General features: G+C 42.5%; 1 protein-coding gene across 4 annotated transcripts in view; it reads right to left on the reverse strand.

Moving 5' to 3' along the window:
- LOC128692866 (retinol dehydrogenase 13) overlaps window positions 1–22,183 on the reverse strand; it is a 483,761-nt gene that overhangs the window by 283,594 nt on the left and 177,984 nt on the right. The gene's annotated exons all lie outside the window — the stretch shown is intronic.

Genomic DNA, 22,183 nt, shown 5'->3' on the forward strand with positions numbered 1-22,183 from the left:
ACATTGTTATTATATTACTCCTTATCTATCTCGTGGACGACAGTAAAAAGATTACAGAGGCACATAATGAACTCAAGGACCGGGCACTGGTATCAAGGTAATGGACCCATGGACCAGGCACGAGTATTATGGTAGATAATGGGTTCAGGCACTGGTATCATGGTAGATAATGGGCCCAGGGTCCAGGCACTGGTATCATGGCAGACAATCCTCCCCGGGGCCGAGCACTGGTATCATGGTAGATAATGGGTCCAGGGACCGGACACTGGTATCATGGTAGATAATGAGCCCTGGGACCGGGCACTGGTATCATGGTAGATAATGGGTCCAGGGACCAGACACTGGTATCATGGTAGATAATGGGTTCAGGGTCCAGGCACTGGTACGATGGCAGATAATCCTCCCAGGGACCGGACACTGGTATCATGGTAGATAATGAGCCCTGGGACCGGGCACTGGAATCATGGTAGATAAAGGGCCCCAGAACCGGGCACTGGTATCATGGTAATGGGCCAAGGGACCGGGCACTGGTATCATTGTAGATAATGAGCCCAGGGTCCGGGCACTGGAATCATGGCAGATAATCCTCCCCGGGACCGGGCACTGATATCATGGTAGATAATGGGCCCAGGGTCCGATCACTGTTATCATGGTAGAAAATGGGACCAGGGACCGGGCACTGGTATCATGGTATATAATGGGCCCCAGGAGAGGGCATTGGTACCATGGTAGATAATGGGCCCAGGGACCGGGCACTGGCATCATGGTAGATAATGGGCCCAGGGACCGGGCACTGGCATCATGGTAGATAATGGGCCCAGGGACCGGGCACTGGCATCATGGTAGATAATGGGCCCAGGGACCGGGCACTGGCATCATGGTAGATAATGGGCCCAGGGACCGGGCACTGGCATCATGGTAGATAATGGGCCCAGGGACCGGGCACTGGTATCATGGTAGATAATGGGCCCAGGGACCGGGCACTGGCATCATGGTAGATAATGGGCCCAGGGACCGGGCACTGGCATCATGGTAGATAATGGGCCCAGGGACCGGGCACTGGTATCATGGTAGATAATGAGCCCTGGGACCGGGCACTGGTATCATGGTAGATAATGGGCCCAGGGACCGGGCACTGGTACCATGGTAGATAATGGGCCCAGGGACCGGGCACTGGTATCATGGTAGATAATGGGCCCAGGGACCGGGCACTGGTATCATGGTAGATAATGGGCCCAGGGACCGGGCACTGGTATCATGGTAGATAATGGGCCCAGGGACCGGGCACTGGTATCATGGTAGATAATGGGCCCAGGGACCGGGCACTGGTATCATGGTAGATAATGGGCCCAGGGACCGGGCACTGGTATCATGGTAGATAATGAGCCCTGGGACCGGGCACTGGTATCATGGTAGATAATGGGCCCAGGGACCGGGCACTGGTATCATGGTAGATAATGAGCCCTGGGACCGGGCACTGGTATCATGGTAGATAATGAGCCCTGGGACCGGGCACTGGTATCATGGTAGATAATGGGCCCAGGGACCGGGCACTGGTATCATGGTGGATAAGTAACGGTGGCAATTAACTATATACAGATTTTTTATCTAGTTAAAATCGTAACTGGTTTTTAATACAAACTTGAATTCAGTTACGAAACACTTCACGTTACCCTTATGTTAATCACGTAACAATACGTGAATCAACACGAGATAATGGGATACAGGAAAATATTATATTCGTGAGAAAACAGATAAACCTGTATGGTCATACAGAATCAGGTTTGATCCAATTGGAGGGTACCTCCAGTTCCTTGCATCAAGAACTTTTCACTAACAAGGCACATTCCCCCCCTACCTGCCCTTCCGCTGCTTGAAGAGGAAAAAGGCGAATAACCTTTTTAACAGTTCCTTTGGTCAAGAGCGCTTCGCCGGCATTTAGGTACCCCTTGACGGGTTTCAGCGTTTGACAATCATAGGTGGTGAATGAACTTACTGACAGTCTCAGAATTTCATTTCCCATATTCTTATTCAGTCTCAAAAATTCCACCCGTATTTGTCTATGATATTCCCTGACCCCCGTCATTCTCGCTTCTATATTGTCTCGGCTAAAACTAAACTTTCTAAGATCAACTCTTCTTAGAGGGTGAGTGAGTGTTGGAAATAAACATCAGTAATCTAATGTTGAGGTTATTCTCGCATTATTTTGATAGTAAACTTTTTATACTTTGACATGAAAATGTTATCATCACTACTTCTGTACCTGTCACCCTGAATTCATCCCTTATCTCAGTATGTTTCAAATTAAGATATAAAGTGTCACATGAAAAGGATTAACAAGTGTAAGGAATATTACCTTTACGTCTTCTAGACTACTCTACTGACAATTCCTATGATTAATGTGCAAATTTCAGAACAAGAATGCATATCGCGGAATAATTTACAAGTGACTAACTGTTCTTTCCTTGACGTTTATCACCCATATGAGACGATATACAAGAGCTGTGTTTACTGTCTATGTCAGGATGTGGATAAACTTCCATTGTCATAGCCGATCTAAGGCTCTAAAAGATAATTATCCCTATCTCTAGTAGGGCAATTTTCCTTCTGCTCAAGAATCACATTAATTAGCAGCACAAACTTATTTGTGAAAAAAGCACCACAAAAAATAAGTAATGCTGTTATCACCAGAAATAAAGCTTAAATATTAGTAAGCCTAACAGGCGTAACATTAATGTCAAACCTAGCAAATGCAACAACACTATCATAAGCCTAGAAAGTATAAACAGCATAAACTTGCTTAGTAGGAATAACACTACAGAGAAGCATTCATTAATAAATCACGAAACCCTGGAAGGCATAACACCATAGGCAAGCACAGCAGGCATAAATAATATCAGACAAACATTTCATACAAAAAAATAACATTATACTGGAGCCTAGCAGGCGTAAAAACCTAGCATAACACGTATCTGATTGGCTAGGATTGCAACAGTTAAAATCAAACAAATCGGATACATGGGTGCTCCATATTGCCAGGAAAACATTGTTATATCCCAAACAAGAAATTACATCGACACGATAAATTTACTTGTTTGTAGAGCTAGTGGGAGAGTAGTGGGTAGTGAGCAGTGGAAGCTGGTTTATTTTCTATTTTTTAACAAAGTATACATCCGCAGTGTGCTGCTACCCTATTCTATGACACTCAGTGGGAACAAAAGCTACCCTCGTTTCCCTCTCAAATTCCATCACGCAGGATGGTGCTCATACAAGGTTTTGAAATCTGTCAGCCTGAGCTGGGAGACTTCAGTAGGCTGATGATGAAGATACCATCAAGCATTCCGTCCAGCCAGGAAGCTTCAAATGTTTCCTTCCAGAAGAAATAGAGTTACGATTCCTTGGGGAGGTGGGGGGAGAAGCGAATGTTGGTGGTGGGGGGAGGAGTGCATGCTTGTAGTGGGGAAATTCTCAAAAGACCCAGGGGCCTTTTGATGATTTTATGCTACATCTGCTAGACCTTTGAGAGTGTTGAGCTAAGACTCCTGCTCATCTTCAAAGTATTCTCCAGCTACTGAACCTTTTAGGAGGGTTGAAATATCGTTCCTTGGTCATAAACTGTAATAATTATATTAATGGTATACAGTACTGATAAGTTGACGAATCAGACACATGTGCAATACTTTATCTTTGTTACTGAAACACTTCGTCTGTGCAGCAGACTTCTTGTGAGAGAATTTAGCTACAGTTCCTCTGCCTCTTGAGGGCTTCGAGGTTCAAGTGTTATGCCTCTTGCGTGGATTGTGAGACAAGGGGCTGAGGTTATAGGATAAGAGGGAGGTTATCTTCTCGGATCGCGCAGCGACCGAAAAGTCTAGCTTATTTACCAATCGGTCTAGCAAGAACAATGATTGATATGATGAGGGTAGGTTAGAGCAAAAAATGAAGGTTGTGGGTATACAGCAAATATAGATATGAAAGAGTAAGAGACTTGGACACGTTTTTTGAAATATGTATGCAAAATAGTGACGAGATTTAACTTCCATAAGAGTGAGAGGTAGTTGAGGCAGCGGGTGTCACCATAAACAAAGGTATGTTTCTCATAAACACAAAACAGTTGTAACAGTACTCTGGTGGCTAAAGTTTGACAGGTTTGCCCTAAATAACAAATACAAGAACAAAGTCATACCTGAACTTTGTAATGGAAAGGCTTAATTAGTGAGACTTGTCTACTCAACTAATGAGAAACAAAGATACGTAATAAACGAGATTGGAATTACCGAGGCACTACGAAAACGCACACATTTTAGAAGGGAATTAATTAACAGCCTACAACTATAAGCTATAAAACTCAATGGATAAATGACTGGACAAACATTTAGTTACATCGTAACACAATCGTAAATTTCAACAAATATTTAATATACTAATACTCTACATTTCAACAAACGTTTAGTAATAACGTAACAAGCGTTGCTTTCAATAAAATACCTAATAATATTGCAATGCAATTAGTGGTCTCAGCAATATTAAACAGTGAAGTCTGTCTTAAAGATTTTACGAGTAAAGTAATTTTACCGGAACACCAACACCATCACCAGTACCACCACTATCATAGCCCATAATAAACATCAGAGCCACTATCACATCACATGATAATTATCAGCACCATCGCCATCACTATAATTTAACTCACAAAATTACCGATGATTTAGTGTGATTTCTTTGTGAGGATTTTTGGGAAGACATCACTCAAAGTTTGAAAGAAAAACTAATGGAAAAAGTGGATAGGTAGAGGAGATAACATTATCATCAGCCTCGACACCTGCTGGCAGTGTCACCATGACAACACCATCACGAGTGTGTGGGAGGAACTCGGCTAACAGTTACCCAAGATTCCACGATAACAATACTCCTTTATTACACACCTAGACATGCACATAACTAAACTATTTTATATATATATCCTGCGATTTTGGCTTAAAAAGCAACGCTCTTCTTGCCGAATAAGGCAAGCGAAAATATGTGTTTGCAGTAATTTTGGAAAAATCATTCTGAACCTAGCGAAAAAAATATATATTTCATTGTGTTTATTATTAAATTATTGTAAACGTCTCTAAAAGTATTTAGTTGGATTAGACTAAATTAAATTGCGCTCGTTATAATAAGGTTAGGTAAATTTTCTAAAGTTCTTCTAGTACAAAATTATTAATTTTCATATTATCATATATGAAAAAGATATATCTATAAATAAAATGACATATATATATATATATATATAATATATATAATATATATATATATATATATATATATATATATATATATATATATATATATATATATAAACATATATATATGTCGTGCCGAATATGTAAAACTGGTCAATTAGCAAGAACTCATTTAAAATTAAGTCCTTTCTAAATTTTTCTCTTATACGTTTAAAGATATATTTTTTTCATTAATGTTAATGTAAAAAATTATAATTTTGCACCAAAAGAGTCTTAGAAAACTTACCTAACCTTATTATAACAAGAGCAATTTATTTTAGCCTAACCCAACTAAATAGATTTTAGATTTGTTTACAGTAATTTAATACTAAACAAACACAGTGAAATATATTTTTTTCGTTAGGTTCAGAATGATTTTGGCGAAATTATTGCATACACAAATTTTCGCTTGTCCTATATGGCAAGATGAGCGTTGCAATTTAAGCCAAGATCGCAAGTTCTGCCTATTCGGCACGACATATATATATATATATATATTTATATATATATATATATATATTATATATATATATATATATATATATATATATATATATATATATATATATATATATATATATATATATATCAGTAGTGGACGGGAGGGGGGGGGGAAAGGATCGAACCGTTGTTTGGAGATTGACAGGTTCAGACTTTACTGCGGAGCTACGGATATTCTAATAGATAAGCTTCACAGAAGACACCGCTGTATCCTGTCTGCGTCAGAGGCCACCGTCTGTGTCCTAACTGTCCTTTCCCACAGCCCCAGCAGCCCTCAGAGTAAATCTATTCTCACCTCCCTCAAAGCCATAGCCTATGAGCTGTAGCTATGAGGATGGAAGAGTACTGTGGTGTCAATAAAGTACTCAGTGTGGCTCACGAAATCGTAATGACACGATTGAAGACAAACCGCGGAGTTAGAACCCACGGTTATATCCCCGCCTGTGGTATGGTTTATTTACTCAGTATGGGATGGAAGAGTACTATGGTGTCAATAAAGTACTCAGTATAGCGATGGGATAGATGTGATCTCAATGAACTACTCAGTATTAAGAAGGAACAACTGGAGGAGACGTTTTTAAATACCAATATTTGCAGAAGACTCGCCACACGCTACGAAAAACTGATTTTTTAATACAAGGTACTGAAATTTTAGTAACAGTAATCAAAAAATAATATCCACTTCTTACACTTAAGTACATATTCACCAATAGCACTTCACACACCCAGGTACGTGACGAGGTGTCAAAGTGGGCGCCTTTGATGAGCGGGGTTCCACATAGGTCAGTCCTAGGATCCGTGCTGTTTCTGGTATGTGTGAGCGACATGACGGAAGGAATAGACTCAGAAGTGTCCCTGCTTGCAGATGATGTGAAGTTGATGAGAAGAATTCAATCGGACGAGGACTAGGCAGGACTACAGAGAGATCTGGACAGGCTGCAGGCCTGGTCCAGAAACTGGCTCCTGGAGTTCAACCCCACCAAGTACAAAGTCTTGAAGATTAGGGAAGGGCAAAGAAGGCTGCAGACGGAGTACAGTCTAGGGGGTCAGAGACTACAAACTTCACTCAAGGAAAAGAATCTTGGGGTGAGTATAACACCGGACACATCTCATGAGACGCACATCAACCAAATAACTGCTGCAGCATATGGGTGCCTAGCGAACCCAAGAACAGCATTCCGACATCTAAATAAGTAATCGTTCAGGACCATGTACACCGTGTACGTTAGGCCTATATTGGAGTATGCAGCACTAGTTTTGAACCCACACCTAGCCAAGCACGTAAGTAAATTGGAGGAATTGCAAAGGTTTGCAACAAGATTACGTAGACCTGGAGCTGAGGAGCTTGTCCTGCGAGGAGAGGTTAAGGGAAATCGACCTGACGACACTGGAGGACAGCAGAGAGGGGAGATGTGACAACGACATATAAAATACTGAGAGGAATCGACAAGCTGGACAGAGACAGGATGTTCCAGAGATTGGACACAGCAACAAAGGGTCACAGTTGAAAGTTGATGACTCAGATGATTCACAGGGATGTTAGAAATATTTCTTCAATCACAGAGTTGTCAGGAAGTGGAATTGTCAGGGAAGTGATGTAGTGGAGGCAGGATCCATACATAGCTTTAAGAAGAGGTATGATAAAGCTCATGGAGCAGGAAGAGTGACCTAGTAGCGGCCAGTAAGGCGACGGGGCTAGGAGCTGTGAATCGACCTCTGCAAGTACAATTAGGTGATTACAACTAGGTGTGTACTAAGAACATTTCACACACCCAGGTACATATTCACTATCACTTCACATACCCAGGTACATATTCACTATCACTTCACATACCCAGGTACATATTCACTATCACTTCACATACCCAGGTACATAATTACTAACACTTCTCACACCCAGGTACACAAGCACTAACACTCGTTGTGGGTCGTCACTGTACACTTCACTTCAGAGCTAGACCCTAGAATGTTATGGGACTGGTCACTCTGACCTCTCATCTTCAGAACCTGGGCCTATTCAAGAATGGTTAACTCGTCTCCACCCGCGGCACACACATGTGGTAGGGCTCTGTTATGTCTGGGCCATGTTGGTGTCCAGGGAAATTAACGGGAAAATGCCTACAAGTTCTGTAACGAATTCACTGTACAGATGATTTTTTTCCTTATAGCGATTTTCTGGGTCTTATGCACTGATATATCCTTGAGAATTGGCAGACCCAGGACTTCACACACTAGCTGCAAGTTATACGGGGTTCAAAGGACGTGGATTTTTGTCGTCCTCCTCCAATAGGAATCATCACTTTCTATCTTTCGGGTGAGAATCAGGAACACGCATCTCACTCATAACTACGTGTTTGCAAGTGCTCCTGCTTCTTTGTAGTTTGTTACGACCCGCTGACTGTGTAGCAAATTTAAACAGTTTGCCCACGACTTAGGCCTTTCTGCTTAGTCATAATTTTTATAATTACCAATATGATTGTATGGACCTCAGGGAACGTTTAAGCGAGTCTTTTGACACTAATTGCTTAATGAGATTTTAAATGATGCTGGTTATTTCAACTCGGTATGAGAGTATTTATTTCCGTTGAACGTTTTACTCGTGTTACTAGTTTTTTTGTTTGTTAATTTTATCCATCTTGTGGAGGGTAGCGCAAGAGCATATGGATACACGAAAGGCCTAGAAAATAGGCCCCAAAAGCGTTAACAGGAGCACATCTAGATTTATATCTACAAATGACTTATCAGTAGCAAGCAAATTTAGGATATTTGCTTAATATGTCTGGCACCTTCTTTCAACTGAGTGTGTTCTGTACCTAAGTTATTGTTAGTATTTCTGACGTACACGGTGAAAGTGCTGTGTAAATATCACTATTACTACTACTATCACTGCTGTTACCACCACTACCACAACGCGGGCCTGGCAGTACTACCCTCGCCAGGCTGGGCCATTTTCCTCAACAGGCTGGGCCACTATCTTTAACCAGGCTGGGCCACTACCTTAGCCAGGCTGGGCCACTATCTTAGCCAGGCTGGGTCACTATCCCCAGGCTGGGCCACTGTCCTCCCTAGGCTGGGCTGTAACGAAAGATCAGCTGCCAGAGTACACTGGTGTTGCTATTTTGAGCGCAGGTGTGCATCTGGCGTTGTGCTGGTGCATGTTGTCCTGTACCAACTTAAAGCTGAGCTGCACCACTCAGGGACCCACTTGCCCGCCCACCCACCCACCTGCACCACTACTGACGGGCCCACATTTCCACCCACCTGAAACACCCTGGTGGGCTCTGCTGCCCACCTACCACCAGCAGCACAGGGGCTCCTTGCAGCCCACCTACCACCAGCACCACAGGGGCTCCCTGCTGCCCACCTACCACCAGACGCACCACTGCGGCTATGCTAGACTCCTGATCATGTTACAAGCAATTTTGTAATGATGACATGAAAATAGTAATGAGAGCAGTATAGCAGTCAGTGTTACAATCTCTGGAGTACTTGTTAACCTGCAAATATCTACAAATACATTCAACGAAGCTGGGATACCATGAGCATAGGTCTTCTGTAAGTACAGATGATGCTAGCCGTGCGCGCGCACACACTCGACCCCTTCAACCACAAATAGTTGAGTACACACACACACACACACACACACACACACACACACACACACACACACACACACACACACACACACACACACACACACACACACACACACACACACATGAGGTATCACAGTGGGCGCCAGTGACGAGCGGGGTCCCACAGGGGTCAGTCCTAGGACCAGTGCTATTCTTGGTATATGTGAACGACATGACGGAAGGGATAGACTCAGAAGTGTCCCTGTTTGCAGATGACGTGAAGTTAATGAGGAGAATTAAATCAGACGCGGACCAGACAGGTCTACAAAGAGACCTGGACAGGCTGGATGTATGGTCCAGAAACTGGCTCCTAGAATTTAACCCCGCCAAATGCAAAGTCACGAAGATCGGAGGGCAAAGAAGACTGCAGACAGAGTATAGGCTAGGTGGCCAAAGGCTGCAAACCTCACTCAAGGAGAAAGACCTAAGAGTGAGTATAATACCGAGTACATTGCCAGAAGCACACATTAACCAGATAACTGCTGCGGTATATGGGCGCTTGGCAAACCTGAGAATAGCGTTCCGGTACCTCAGTAAGGAATCGTTCAAGACTTTATACACTGTGTACGTCAGGCCCATGCTGGAGTACGCAGCACCAGTTTGGAACCCACACCTGGTCAAACACATCAAGAAATTAGAGAAAGTTCAAACGTTTGCAACAAGGCTAGTTCCAGAGCTAAGGGGAATGTCCTACGAAGAAAGGTTAAGGGAAATCGGTCTGACAACACTGGAGGACAGGAGGGTCAGGGAAGACATGATAACGACATACAAAATACTGCGTGGAATAGACAAGGTGGACAGATACAGGATGTTCCAGAGATGGGACACAGAAACAAGGGGTCACAATTGGAAGCTGAAGACTCAGACGAGTCAAAGGGATGTTAGGAAGTATTTCTTCAGTCATAGAGCAGTTAAGAAGTGGAATAGTCTGGCATGCGATGTAGTGGAGGCAGGAACTATACATAGTTTTAAGACGAGGTATGATAAAGCTCATGGAGCAGGGGGAGAGAGGACCTAGTAGCGGTCGGTGAAGAGGCGGGGCCAGGAGCTGAGTCTCGACCCCTGCAACCACAATTAGGTGAGTACACACACACACACACACACACACACACACACACACACACACACACACACACACACACACACACACACATACACATACACACACACACACGACAAAAACAAGACAAAAAAATGGTTACAGTAGTTGGTGGTAAGAGTTACAGTTCTAAGTGGCGCCACACGCTGTGTTTATTCAGCGCAGAGCTATGATGATTGTGGATGATGTTTGAGTATCATTATACTTTGTATTGCCAGGAGTGCTATTCTCAGCCACCACGACCCACTGCTCTCACTTACCACAATTCACTGCTCTACAGTGCGCTCACCAACTCCAAGGCTGAGGGACTGAGTATCTCATCTTTTGTATGTATTTCTACATACTTCACATCAGTCCTCACATCATACCAACAACGTTTTGATTCTAGCTTCCCTGTTTCTATTTTTAAATATTCCAGTGTCAATGTGACCCAGAGATGGATATAACTTAACCATTTATTCATTTTCTCTCACTCACACACATACACAATGTCTGCATTTCGATTTTCTAAGCACCACACGAGCCGCTGTTAACCAAGCATTGTAACATCTTATAAACAGCACTGATAAGAGCAATGGGTACACATTGAGAGGTGTACACGTCCGAGGTGCCTGACTTTTGAAAATATAGAACCAATGTTTGTTTTCCACAGAAGAGGCACATCCCCTTCGCCGCACCAACTCCAATTGAAAAGGTATAAAAGCCAGACTAGTACTGTAGGGTTTAAATGGTGAAGCACATGATCATGGATGTCATCTGGCTCAAACTCCTGCTGCCTGACAGCATCGATGTGAGTTCGTGAAGCGTGAAGGGAGCGTTGCAAGTATTTTTTTCACTATAGGACATAATATCTAGTGAGGGGTAGGCTCCCATTTGGATTTAGAGTGAAGAAAAGAGGGGATATGTAAGTGTAGCTCTTGAGGAACACCAACGAGAGGATGACCAATCGCTTTAGCAACATTAACAAGATCTAAGTTAATGTCAACTTTAAGAAGGTGGGCAGGTCTGCTGAGTCTTGCTTCTCACATATGTAACAGCGTTAAGCTTTAAAAATGACATTTATACTGCTACCACTTTTTCCTGTTCGCTGCACAAGTCAATGTTATTGTTGGTTAATAAAACAGATGAGCAAACATTAAAACATTAATCAGAAAACATTTCGGTCTTGGAACCCTGATCACATGTTTGCGGTGTTTGCTCACGGTGTTTGCTAAGATAATGTAAGAGGTGCTTGTGGGAATCTGAACAAAGATTCAAGACACCAAACTTAACACACGCTACTCATCTTAGACTTAAGAGTATGCTGCGCCAGCATGGAACCCGCACCTGAAGAAATTATAATCGTCCAACATTCACAACACAAGAACGACGAAGCACGAGGAGAGACTCGCAAAAATGTTGGTCGAAAGGAGGACCGGGGAAGACATGATCATGTCAGAATAGAGACAGGCTAACTGAAATGCGAGAGGGAGCCAGGGGACACAGATGGCAGGTAAACACCAAGATGAACTACAAGGACGTTAAAAATTTTTTTTCAGTCTTAGGGTGTAGGTCGAACACATTTGATTGAGGTGATGTAGAAAAACACTATACACAGTTTTAGGAGTAGATATGATCGGGTCCTGGAGGCTAGAAAAATCAGTAAAGCCAGTCAATAAAAATTAAGAACTGGGACCAGGAACTGTGAATCGACTCATGCAAACACAGATAAGATATTCTTCCTTTACATATTCACATGAAAGGTAAAATCAGTTACTCTTGCAGTGATAACACTGCTTGTGTTGACCTCGTTCAACAGCTTTTAGGCGAATGAATTTAATTTTCAAAAATTATAATCTACACAATTAGGTTTTTAATGATATAATTCATAAACTGATTTGCCTTTCACGGAATATTTTGATAATTACATTGCACGCGCTCAAGCTAGATTGTTACTTAGTCTCAATTAGTAACCTGGGTAATGATATAGCCGTTCCTCTCTCTGTGAGTGGCGCGTCTACGCTCCCACCTTCCTGCGCTACTGCACACCAAATACAAGTTTGAGGCAAAGCAGAAGTAAACCAGAACGGTCAGGATAGTCTTAATTATGCGAATTCTAAAGGACGGTATGCTAAACACGATGAAGTAGTCAACAAGATCAAGAGAAGCATTGCCACAGCTCAGTACCCAGCCAGTCTTTATTGTTCAGCAGTCCAAATACTTCTGCTAGCCACCCCGATGGATCACATTAAATCCTTAAACGAATGTCAGCTTGCTCGTGTGGGATATACATGTGTATATACTGTGGGTATCTACAGTCAGTTCAGTGTTAGCTCGCAAGGTGGTGCTGACCACAGGAACACAACGCTCAACTAGTAGAGGAATTTGTGCGCCACTAGTTCTGTTAAAAATCTAGGCTTCAAGCTCCTCAAAACTACTAGAAACCTAAAGAATTTCCCCTTCTACCAGCACCATAGCGTGATCCTGGGGAAAGTTCCTGCAGCATTCTTGGCGTTAGGTACAGGGACACAAGTGCAACTAATGAGACATTTTACTGTCGTAACGTTTCGCTTCTGGAGAGCGAAACGTTGCCACAATAAAATGTCACATTAGTTGCACTTGTGTCTTTTTATCTAACATATTGTCGGTAATTCTACCAACATTATAACAGCATTCCTGGTCCCCGTTCAACCTCCGAGGAGCTTGCAGAGCTCCGCAACTTAATTTACATCTATAAGTTGTAATTGTCTCTTCTCTAAGATTTCAACAAGACTCTACCAATAAATAAATTCCTCTTAAAAGTAATGTTTTGGTTGGAGAAAAATACTCCAGCAGCTTGTAGGAGCAGTCTCACGACTCTTTCTTTGACGTCATTTGTTTTTATACTATGGATCTGCGAAAGGTGGACTCTTATTATACAATTTATAAACATTATATATATATATATATATATATATATATATATGTGTGTGTGTGTGTGTGTGTGTGTGTGTGTGTGTGTGTGTGTGTGTGTGTGTGTGTGTGAGAGAGAGAGAGAGAGAGAGAGAGAGAGAGAGAGAGAGAGAGAGAGAGAGAGAGAGAGAGAGAGAGAGAGAGAATATTGAAGGAGCGCTGATGAAGGTAGCGTGTTATGTTGAACGAAGCCTGGGGTTATATTGGATGAAGTGTGTTTTCGTACACTGCATACATACATTGCATAAAGCATGTTATATTGGAGGGGGGAATGGGGTGGGGGAAATGAGGAGGATAGAGGAATGAAATGAATGAAATTACGAGAGGAGGATGAGGAGCAGGAGGAGGAGGAGGAGGAGGAGGAGGAGGGGATCAGAGATAGATAAGTAGCCCGACCACTTATAATTTTTGCTTGATAAAGTGTGGAGGGGTATACATTTTTCATGGTCTAAGTTTAAAGAGGATGCATACCGCACTACCCAGTACTAATACACCCATGCACAGGATACATAGTATCTACACGTGTACTTGTACGATAAGAGAGTATACTTATCGTGGTGGGCGAGCAGGAGGCTCACTGCTTGGTACCTCCTGGGCACGGCTGTCTGCCTTCATCTGGCTCGTTGGCTCAGTGTTCTGCTTAGTGTAGTCTTTATAGCGTTGACATGTTCAGGTGTTCATGGGTGTCACAGTATTGAAGGATTTATCTATTTCGAACCTAGAATGGTTCAGGTGTACTTCAATATGCCATATCTCCTTGTAGATCACTCAGTATCTGTGCCCTTGGGAAGTCATCCTTGAGAATATCACGTCATACGCTTTGTTGCAAGGTCATCCTGTAATTTCTGTGGGGGGAGGGGGTTCATGGATTACACAGTATATGGTGCTAATCGGCTGGGGCGGGTTTTCTCTGTCAGGTAACATGAGGGCATCATACAGCTGGCTCTTCTTTCGTTTGTCGATTCTGACGTTGATCGCGTCCATCCCATGCAGAACATGAAGACCTTTCAGTCGAGTGCCAGAGATAAAACGGAGGGCCCTGTTGTGGACTGTGTATAGTTTTAACATGTTGGATTCAGGTGCAAGTACGCATGGATATTCCAGTATTGGGTGAATTATTATCTTGTAGAGGCGTTTCTTGGTGTGTGCCGGATCCTGGTGTAATTTAAACAGCTGGTAAAGATGGCATTTTGTTACATTTACCTTGTCGTTGATGTGAAGTGCAACAACCTGCCAACTTCGTAGCCCAAGAACGTATTTGTGCTTTTAAAAGAAACAAGTGTGTCTAATGTGTCTATGATAGTGATTTCTCCATTGTTTTCTATCGATTTGCACTTTGTCAAGGTTAGTGGCAATTCTCCGTTTCCTTCACTGACTTTCCATTCGTAGCTCCTCCTTCATCTTCTCAATGACCTTCGTATGTGCACTCTTTCTGCCAGCATGAGTGAAGTTACATTGGTATCTTAGTACTCGGGTTAGTACGCCAACCCACGCAAGAGGCCGAGAGGCGGTACCTCTAGACCCCGAATGGGCCTAGCAGCTGTACCTGTTCAAGAGGCCTCGCAACTATATCTAGAATAAAGTCTCCAGAGGCCTAGCAGCTGTAGATTAAACTCCCTCAAGAGACTTAGCAAATATAATTCAACCCTCCGAAAAAGACAAGGAGCTGGAGATCAACACCTTCAATAGGCCCCTGGAGCTTATGCTCAACATATTCAAGAAGTCTAGCACCTGTTGCTTAACACCCTCAGGAGCTGAAGATCACCCTCAAAAGGCCCATGGCCCGGTTGGTGGCACACTTAGCTCACACAATGAGTGTCCGGAGCTGAACTGCCGGTACGGGTGGAAACGTTCGGCATGTTTCCTTACACCTGCTGCCCCTATTCACCTAGCGTTAAGTAGGTACCAGGATGTTAGCCGACTGGTGTGACTCGTATCCTAGGAGAGTGGTAGTATACCCTAGATAGGGCTGGGCTTTGAAATGACCTGAGGTAGGATAACAGCTTTTAGCCTGTAAAATTTGTATATATAAAAAACTCAGCCCAGTCAAATACTATAGTATCAATAAAATGAAAGCAATAAGATGAAAGTAGGCTGGCGATGTCCATAGAGTTTTTCACTAAATTACAGCGATGATAATGTTATGTTTTTTTAAGGGATGTATTCAGGTCTCAGTTTCATATATGAGAAATTAGTAAAATAATCTTTGTGAATATCACATCACTTGTTCTCCTGAGAAAAATTTAAAAAATGTCAAGAAAATCTTACAGTAAGCTTAGGTTTTAATATTTAATAAAACTGGAAAAAATAAGACATTCACAGGTCAATAATAACGTACGGATAGTTTGAAGTCATCAGAAGAGGCAGTTCCTCAGTTTATTGTACTAAAATCAACAAACACAATTCGTAATTGTCATAATACAATATTCTACAATGACCTTTCTTTTTTTATCACTACTGTTTCTATGCCATCACTGAATGCACTTCACTCGTATAATGACTAACATGATCATCAAAGAAGCCAGGTATATTAAAATATGAGAGAGAAATGAATTAACATACATGTCTTACAATTCTATCTCGCACTGAATTACACCTACATGATAAAGTTGATAAATCAGCTAAAGAAAGTTCCTTCAAGGAAGAATCCAAATATTTTAACATATTTTTGTATATTTTTTTAATATTGCATATTTAAAAAAAATCATATGAAGTCCATAAAAAATCTACATTATTATTGCATATTTCAACATTTTAGAGTAGGGGGCATTTTCTTATATACTTCATTTTGTACCTAAAATATGGTCTGTGTGAAGTGTTTAGAGACTTACAGGGAGAAAATTATAAATTGAATTTCAATATAATGTGAACGCACTTAGAGGCCTGAGTATATCTGTAACTCATTATAATGACATGTAGACGAGTAGCCTACAATGTTGAGAGAGAGTGATGAAGTAGCCAGGCTGAGGCTTGTTACAACTACTTCTGGTAGTTCGGTTTATACAATGTTTAATATAACTCTGCAGTATACAGTCAACCTTGCGGTGACGTTCTTGAACACATGGTGCTTGATTGTCCACTTACTGAACAATATGCATGGTACAAAAAGCTATACATGTCAAGTTATCTTATTAGTGAAAATAAGATGTCCGAAATTTTGATAAAGTATCGTAAATTTGCGTGAACCACAGAAATACTGATATCTAAATACCCAGATGTGCTCCTACTAACCCTTTTCAGGCATAGTTCCTACGTCTTTTGTGTATCCGTAAGCTCTTGCGCTGCTGTCCACATGATAGATATAGGGTGCACAATAAACTAGCCACCATCGTCCATAGGATGGATATGGAATGACAATGAACTGGCCACTACTGTCCACAAGATGGATATGAGGTGTACAATAAATTAGCCACTGCCGTCCAGAGGATAAACATAGGGTGCATAATAAACTAGCCACTGCCGTCCAGAGGATGAACATAGGGTGCATAATAAACTAGTCACTGCCGTCCAGAGGATGAACATAGGGTGCATAATAAACTAGTCACTGCCGACCACTTGATGGATATAGGTTACACAATAAACTAGCTACTCATCAGTTTCCATATATTATTCCAATTCTCAAAAACTTACAGGCATATCATTCGAGAGCATTTGCATGGTAGTGGTGCCCCCAGATACACTTCCTGAGAACAAAGTACTTGGTGTCAAAATTTCAGTAATGTTGGGTAATACAATTATGCAGTTGCGTCAGACTTGAAACTTCATATAGTTCGCCTCTGCTGGTCATGAATGTTGACAGTGCCTTCGCTGGCAGTAACATAATGAATGATAACTTCCCAGACACTTCATGAGGAGTTTCCTCCCTGAAGCCAATACTGTTTGCATCATTCATCTATCGCAGAAAACTGTGACGTACCTTTATTGTCGCGTTTGTCCAGTTATTCCTTTTGAGTTCTGAGACCGCTGCGTTGTTTTCTCGTTCCATGTCCGGCGACACACCACTGAATGGCCGGTTGCTCACTCTCACACTACAAGTTGGCCAGAAGCAAACCTCTGCTAAACTTCTATGTAACGAGTCATTAACATTCTCATTTTTCAAGACAGTAATTTGTATTGTCAGATTCACAGAACATACACTGAACAGTTTGGAGGTGGCTTTCCAAGTCACCATCTCTGTCAACTACCATTAGAAACCTCAAAAGGTTGATTAATTACAGAAAAGTATCCCAGAATCTACACAATCTCTGACTTTCTAGAGTTAGCGTAACTCACCAGAGAATTAGTTACAGGCATCATACAACTCTGATATCTTAAGGGTAAGATTTCGAAACTTAGCTGGTCATTTCGTTACACATTTATGAAAAAATACAATCTCATTTCCACTGCTTTCCTGATAGTTTCAATGTATTTTTCTTTGATCCTGGACTGCAAAAATGCCATCTATTTCAGGTTATACAACTTCAAGAAGGAACCCCCACAGAGATCTATATATATATATATATATATATATATATATATATATATATATATATATATATATATATATATATATATATATATATATATATATATATATATATATATATAGAGGGAAGTACCACCTCTATGGCTGGAATGAGGACCCTCATCCTCAGAGAAGACAATAAACGTACCTCAGGAAAAACTCAAGGTTCTCCCCGGAGCTGTCTGAATATTTTCTTCTCCTGCCACCCCCTATATTGGATATTCTATGTGAACATTTATTAATAAACAGAATACATTTACAGAAAAACAAACATTAATACAATGGCACAATGTATCAAAGATCATGAATTTCCTCCAGCTCCTCCGAGGCTGGACGCGAGCCAAGTATGCAGCAAGCATTTCCCCTCTGGATGGCTATGCTGAGGCGCTGGAACATGAAAGTGGTTGCCCTTGGGTCCCTGGTGGTATCGATGAGTCTGGAACCCAATTATTTAAGGAAACGTGTGGCATTTTTTCCCCATGAACCCAAGGTCTCTGATCCAACTGGGACAAATTGATACTGTTGGCTTATGTCCCTGTACTTGCTGATCTTGTACTCCTCCCTGTGGTCAGCAGCTCCTCCCTGTCGCCCCACACCGTGATGGATATAGATGTCAGCCAGTGTGAACGCACAGGTATAGTCCCATACTAAGAGCTTGCCATTCTTCCAAGGATAGATGGTGATCCCGTCGGGGTGGTTTGGTGGGTTGTGGGTATTGTTGGCTGCTAGTGATCGGGGCTCCCTCTCAGTTGGGCATCAAGCTGTAGCAAGGGTTCTCTTAATGTCATTGACCTCATTGTGTCTTGCATGCCAGCCCTTGGTTTTGGAACACTTAAGACCATGTAGACCATATTGGTCTGCTTGCGCTTCGCCGCAAATACACGTATATTCTGTGTGAACTGAGACAGCAAGGCGCAGAGCCACTGCAATACGGAGGGTCTTAGGGTCGAATCGCGTTCCCATTGCCGATATGGGAACTGTTTGGAGGAAGTCCCTGGAGTGAGGTGCGCTCACAGCCTGGAGACGGGCAATCTCCCTATCTGATGTTGCAGCCCTGAGCATGTTGGCAAGCACCTTTTCAGCGATTGGGCCATCCCAGCTTTACTGTTTGTGAGCCAGTGCTGCACTAGGGTTTGGTGCTGTAGCAGCAAGAGTCTCCCATTCAGTGATGGCACTGGCATAGCTAGGGACTTCTATTCCTGCTGAGTCGCTGAGGGTATCAGGAAAAATTTGTCTTATCAACTCGTTTAATGCTATGGAAGAAGATAGGAAAGCTGGTAGAGCAATCTGGGAGGATCTGCGTACTCCTAGCCCTCCAAGCCTGACCGGAAGTGAGGCTTGCAACCACTGTCCGTCTTCAAGGGAAAGATTCAATACACTCTCTAGCATGGTCTTAAGGAGAGAGTCATATTCTTTGAGTTTTGGACTGGAGAAGGCTGGGGAGCATCTCAGAAAGTAGGTAAGTTTTGGGATTGACAGGCACCTGGTGAGTAGGTAGAAGGCATCGTGTGTGTCAATGTCTTTCGTCCTGCTTTCCATCATCCGGAGTTCCGAGACTTTTTTTTCTAGGATCAGATCGATGGCATTGGACCCAAGAGGAGCACCAAGGAGAGTGCTATATATATATATATATATATATATATATATATATATATATATATATATATATATATATATATATATATATATATATATATATATATATATATATATATATATATATATATATATATATATATATATATATATATATATATATATATATATATATATATATATATATATATATATATATATATAGATGTGGATAAAAAGGCTTCAAGAAAGAATATTTGGATTTCTTCCTAAAGCCGTTTGAATATTCCACTTCCCCTGCCACCCCATCTTTTCATATTTTTTTTACCAATAGGAATATTTTATTACATAATATGGTACAAAAGATTTAAGAGATGTACATTGTTGATATAAAGGTGGCATATACGGTACATGTTGTTACGTGTGTATCACCGATTATAAGGTGAAAATCTCATCCAGTTCCTCAGAGCTGGGGCGTGTGCCCAAAATACAGCAGGCATTACCCCTTTGAACAGCCGCACTGAGCCGCTGGAACAGAAAACTAGCTGCCCTGGGATCCCTAGTTACCCTGATGAGTCTTTTTCCCAGCTCCTTAAGGAATTTAGATGCATTCTTTCCCCATGAGCCAAGGGTGTCTGAGCCTATGGGAACAAACATATAATGATGGGCAAGTTCTCCATATTTTCTAGACTTCTGGGACTCCCTGAAGCTGGCAGCTGCCCCTCCTTCCTCCCTGGTGTATTGGAGATAGGTATCAGCCAAGGTAGATGCACATGTATAGTCCCACATCACCTGCTTCCCATCTGTCCAGGCTTGAAGGGTGATACCATCTGGACGCTTCTGGCTGCCATCAGATCTGCATAGTTGGGGTGGCTTCCTTACTGCTGGGCATCCGGCTGTTGTGAGGCTCCTCTTGATAATGTTATTAACCTCATGTCTTGCAATCTTTCCCTCGGATTTACGGCACACAAGACCGTGGTACCCGAATCGGTCTGGTGCTTCACTGCCACAAATATACCTGTGTTCGGCGAGAATAGGGGCGGCAAGTCGAAGGGCAACACCGATGCGGATGGTCTGTGGGTCGAGGCGTGTGCCAAGGCTAGAGTTGGGAACAGCCAACAGAAAATCCCCTGCATGAGGGGCTCTCACTGCCAGGAGGCGGGCTCTATCCTTCCCTGACACACACTGAAGCATTGTTGAGGCTATATTTTCCACTATTGAACTATCCCAGTGCGACTGTTTGTAGTTGTTGGGGGGAGCAGGTCTGGTTTCAGAGCCCGTTAGATTATCCCAGATCATGGCTCCGTCAATGAACTTTTGGTCCTGGACTCCAATCTTGTCCCTAAGATGTTCAGGGAGAATCGCTGCTACAAGCCCTCTGGATGCAATACATGAGGACAGAAAAGCAGGTAGCGCAATCTGTGATGACTTGCGGACACCAATGCCTCCTAGTCTGACTGGAAGTGTAGCTTGGTTCCACTGCCCGTCTTCTAGGATAAGGTTAAGTACTTTCGTAAAAATCTGCCTCAGGATACTGTCATATTCGTGCAGTATAGGGTTATCATATGAAGGTGCACATCTTAGGAAATATGTCAACCTGGACAGACTCAAGCACTTTGTGAGAAGGTACAAGGCACCGTGGGTGTCCAGATTGCCTATTCGTTGTTCGATTCTCCTTAACTCTTCCAATTTCTTCCTGAGAATTGTGTCAATGGCATTGCTTCCCAGAGGTGCTCCTAGCAAGACACTGTTTGTGGGGTCAATGACTGCTGCTCCTGGTAGTTTTGATCTCACTGCATTTATCACTTGTTGACTGACCGACATGATTTCACATTTAGATGGATTCAGGATGAGACCCATTTCCTGTCCCCGTGTCATTACCTGTGTAAGATCATGTAGGAGGGACTCCTTTGTACCTGCTAGTGTGCCATCATCTAGGAACCAGATGTTTAGCTCGCTGGTCAGTCTGTGATTTCCCTAACTGCTATACAGAAGAGAAATGGCGCAAGAGGATCTCCTTGTTGGACACCCTCCGATGATGTGATTTCATGCTCTCCAAAGAGAAGCATTGATTCCTTGCTATACCCAGCTGCAACAAAAGGGAAGAGACCAGGGAAATGTTCTTGTACTGCTGGTAATACCACGTCTCTTTTCAGGAGATTGAATGCATTCTTGAAATCTAATTTTACCACTGCATTGTCCTCAGGCAGGTTGTTGATATACGCCCTTGTTGCATGAACTACTGCTTCACTTCCTCGAGAGACCCCAAAGCCAAGCTGGTTTGGTTGAAGCATCATGGCTGCCTGTGCACGAATACTTTGGACAACAGCTTTGGATACGAGGCGGCGTAACGTGTTGCCTACTGCAATTGGCCGAATTCCTCCATCCTTCTTTTTAAGTGCACAAAGTGTTGCACCAAAAAAGAAAGGTCTAATTTCATCAGGAATCAGACCAGCCAAGGAATTGTTGACGAACCTTGTGATCTCTGAAAGCAGTGTCTCTGCAATTTCCCCAATAACTGGATTAACCATTTCCTTTAAATGCTGTGGCCTTATTCCACTGTAACCCCCAGCAGAGCCAAATGGGAACGACATTATTGCTTCGTAAATGTCTGAGTTTTCCACAATCAATGGTTCCACAGTGGGGACAGAGGTGTTGGAACTGTTGGTGC

The sequence above is a fragment of the Cherax quadricarinatus genome, chromosome 38 (assembly GCF_038502225.1).
Source record: "Cherax quadricarinatus isolate ZL_2023a chromosome 38, ASM3850222v1, whole genome shotgun sequence".
Taxonomy (NCBI): domain Eukaryota; kingdom Metazoa; phylum Arthropoda; class Malacostraca; order Decapoda; family Parastacidae; genus Cherax; species Cherax quadricarinatus.